The sequence below is a fragment of the Mandrillus leucophaeus genome, unplaced genomic scaffold, assembly GCF_000951045.1.
Source record: "Mandrillus leucophaeus isolate KB7577 unplaced genomic scaffold, Mleu.le_1.0 Scaffold316, whole genome shotgun sequence".
NCBI classification, from domain to species: Eukaryota; Metazoa; Chordata; class Mammalia; order Primates; family Cercopithecidae; genus Mandrillus; species Mandrillus leucophaeus.
The window spans coordinates 3618010-3622460 of record NW_012103321.1 but is presented as its reverse complement, the minus strand read 5'-3'; positions in this window follow the sequence as shown (position 1 = coordinate 3622460).

Genomic DNA, 4451 nt, shown 5'->3' with positions numbered 1-4451 from the left:
TTTTTTCTATTACTCTTTTTAACCAAAATAACCACACTACTAAGCTTAATGAATCAGAGATTTCAATGACCATACACAACAAAGAATATAGACCTTACACACAAATAGTTAGAAAGGTTAAACAACTAAAAGATAGGGACTTTGATAAGTTATGACTTATTTTTTGAAATCAAGGAGATTATGTACATGCATAAAACTGTGTACGTATTCAGAAAAAAGCTGAGAAGGCCCTAAACTCCCACCAGTGGCTGACCTTGAGGCACTGCATAAGTAGGTGAAGACTGAAGAGAAGCTGTTAACTGTGGCTAAGTATTAAAGGTGTGCCCCAACACACAGAGTCCCCAATACAAAGAGAAGTATTGATTTCAGGCATTGAAGGAAATCTGTCCAATTATTAACACACTACTAAGCATGTGAATCAGATATTTCATACACAACAAAGAATATAGACTTTACACATATATAGTTCAGAAAGGTCACTAAACGGCAAAATACAGCAACAACAGCAAAACCTGGTGAGGGAAGGGAATCTGATTTATAGAGTTGTAACATTATGTTATTTAAAATGTCCAATTTTCAACAAAAAATTATGAGACATGCACAAAAAACAAGCAAGAACGGTCCATGCATTGATGGGGTGATAAAAAGCAATAGAAATTCCCGGAGGAAGCCCAGACTTCAGACTTACTCAAAAAAGACATTGAAGACACTATTTTAAATGTGTTCAAAGAGCCAAGGTGAACTGCCTGAAGAGCTAAAAGGAAGTCTGAGAACAACATCTTGCCAAATAGAGAATATCAATAATGAGATAGAAATTATGAAGAAAAGCCAAAAAGGAATGAACAGATTCTCAGAGACCTGTGGGACACTATCAGATGTACCAACATAGGCATGATGAAAGTCTCATGTCACCCAGAATTTTCACCCATAGCCATACATGCCCAAAAGAATTGAAAACATGTTCACATAAAAACTTGAATGTGAATGTTCATAGTGGCATAATAGCTAAAAAAAGAAACAACCCAAACATCCATCATCTGATGATGAGTAAACAGTGTGGTTTATACATACAATGGACTGTGATTCGGGCATCAAAAGGAATGAAGTATTGATACAGACTACAACGTGAACGGATGAGCCTTAAGAATATCACGCTAACAAAGACGCCAAACACACAATATGGTTCCACTTATATGCAATGTCCAAAATAAGTAAATCCATCGAGACTGAAAATAGATTAGTGATTGCTAGGAGCTGGGAGAGGGAAGAATAGTGAGTGCATGCTAATGAGTCTGACATTTATTTTTAGAAAGATGAATGTATTCTGGAATTGGGTAGCGCTAATTATACAACCTTGTGAATATACAAGACTCACTGAACTGCACTTTAAAAGGGTGAATATTGTGTTAATCATATCTCAATTTAAAGAATAATATAAAGTTCCCTGGGTGAATACTGGTTTCCCTCCTCACTTCAGTATATGTAGTACTTCATTTGAAATGTAGTGAAGTTTATATGGTTCTGACAGTATTTTATTTTAATGATTTTTTTCCTCCATCCTTGCTAGTTTTGTTTTTGTTGTTGTTGTTGTTGTTTGCTTTATGTGAAATGGCAACACTGTTCCTGAAGTCAGAGCTACACAAAATACTATAATCAGAGGAGTGGAAACTCTCCCCTTTCCCATTGTCTGTTCTTTCCACCCCATTCCCGCCCATCCCCTGAAGACAGTAAGTCTCATTAATCCCTGGTAAATGCTTCCTGTGTTCCTGTTTGCACAGATGAACAAATATATGTCTATTTTCTTACCTCATGTTGTTTCTTATGCAAAAATTAGCAGTCTCTAGATGATTACGTGAACTTTGCCTTTTTCATTTAAAATATATCCTGGCAATCAGTGCAGATTTGTTCATAGAGATCTTCCTCATTTAAAAAATTGTCTTATAGTACTCCACTGGGTAACTGTATAAGCACTTACTAAACCACTCTTCTATCTATGAGTATATGGATTATTTTCATATTTTGCAATTACAAACAATGTTACAAAGGAAATATATGAAAAAACTATGTATTTCATGTTGTTGCAGGTCTATCTTCAGGGTAAATTTCTGGAAGTGGGAATGTTGTGTCAGAATGTAAACGCATATGTGGTTTTGCTGAAAATTGCTAAGACCCCTTCCATGAAGGTTGTACCAATGTGTATGCCCACTGCAGTCAGTGTATGACAGAGGCCTATTTTCCCATGACCTCTTTGTGACAGTAAGATGGGTAAGAAATGTTACCTCTGTGTAATTTGGCTATGTATTACTCACTCTTTAGCAGGATAGTTGAATACTTTTTAATGTTTAAGGACCACTTTTTTATCAATTTTTTGAATTTTTTATATTTTTTTGCCCATTTTTCCACTGGTGAGGGTTTTTTTTTCTTTTTCCCCCTAATTTTTAAGATTTATTTATTATATATTAGGGATAGTAGCCCTTTACCTGTTTTACGTATTGCAAATATTTTTACCAATTTGTCAATTATGTTTATTTTATGTTGTTTTTCTATCATGTTATTTTTTTCTGCCATTTATTTCTGCCATGTAATCAGATGCATGAGTTTCTCTTTTTATATGCTTTTATTCCATTTTTACAAATGGATTGAGAAAAATAGTTCAAAAATCTTTCCTTACAATGGTTTGCTTGTTTTGCTTGCTGCTTCATCCAATATCAGTATTGTATCAGTATTGTGCTCCTGCTTTCTTTCTTTATTTATTTTTTTCTTTTTTTGAGATTAAAGTCTCACTGGAGTGCAATGGTGCCATCTTGGCTCACTGCAACCTCTACCTCTCAGGTTCAAGCAGTTCTCCCTGCCTCAGCCTCCCCATTAGCTGGAATTACAGGCGCCTGTCACCATGCCTGTTTTTTTTTTATTATTGTTTTAGTAGAGATGGTATTTCACCATGTTGGCCAGGCTGGTCTCAAAATCTCAGGTAATCCACCCGCCTCAGCCTCCCAAAGCGCTGGAATTACAGGTGTGAGCCCCCACGCCCGGCTAGTGCTTCTGCTTTTTTGTTTCCATTTGCCTGGAAGACCTTAGATATTCTTTTAGTCTTTTTTTTTTTTTGAAACTGAGTCTTGCTTCATTGCCCAGGCTGGAGTGCAGTGGCACGATCTTGGCCCACTGCAGCCTCTGTCTCCTGGGTTCCAGCAATTCTCCTACCTCACCCTCCTGGGTAGCTGGGATTACAGGCACACGCCACCATGCCCAGCTAATTTTTATACCTTCTCTTTCCATTTTTAGTTGCATCTTTTTTTTTTTTTTTTTTTTTTTTTTTTGAGACGGATCCTCGCTCTGTCGCCCAGGCTGGAGTGAGTGGCGCGATCTCGGCTCACTGCAAGCTCCGCCTCCCGGATTCACGCCATTCTCCTGCCTCAGCCTCCCAAGTAGCTGGGACTACAGGCGCCCGCTGCCACGCCCGGCTAATTTTTTGCATTTTTAGTAGAGACAGGGTTTCACCGTGTTAGCCAGGATGGTCTCGATCTCCTGACCTCGTGATCCGCCCGCCTTGGCCTCCCAAAGTGCTGGGATTACAGGCCTGAACCACCGTGCCCGGCCTCATTTTTTATTCATCAGAACATACAGCAAGCATGTAACAAATAGCATTATCATATAACCTATTAGTATTCTACCCCGTTCTCACCTTAATTTTTTTCTTAGATTTGCAATTAAGTATATTTTAGTGCTAAATTGCTGAAGTTCCTCTAGTCATTTTTTTGTTTGAATAAAGTTTATTTTCTAGCAGATTTCTTAAAAAAAAAAGACTCATGGAAAGAATTTTTTGAGCTCTTGATGTTTAAGTTTTTCTGTCGTTTTGATACTTAAAGAACCATGGCTAAATCTTGGGATTGTAACTCTCAGTGATCCCGCCACTCTTCCTTGTGACAGCAAAACTCTTCAATGTATCTTTGATAAATCTTTTCCAGGAGTGTCTCTTGCCCCTTTCCCGATTAGGAGATCTATCTAGTAGTCTGGGCGCAGGATAGCTTTCTGCCCCTTTCCAGGGATACAGGGTTTTTGTTGTCGTTGTCGTTGTTGTTGTTGTTTCTTTTACCCTTTCACAAGTCACAGTGAGTCTTCACCTGTGTCCAGAGTAACAGTGTTTGATGTCCTTCCTTCCTTACAGTGGCTTAAGTTTTGTTTGTTTGTTTGTTTCCAGTAGGGAAAAAGGGTCCTAGTGGAGATTTGTATCTTTCCTACAGCAGCAGCCCCTCCTCTTTCAGGCCTACATCCTCAACAGTTTTATCTGCCCTGACTCCCATCTTTCTCCTGAGTGTCCAGTGTAGGCTCATATCCATGAGCCTAAGATTAGATGCAAATTCCCCTTATGTCAGCAGCTCTCAGAGCTTCATAGTCTCAAGTTAGCCCACGTTCAGCTGCAGCAATTCATCAGAAACTTTAATCAAATACTT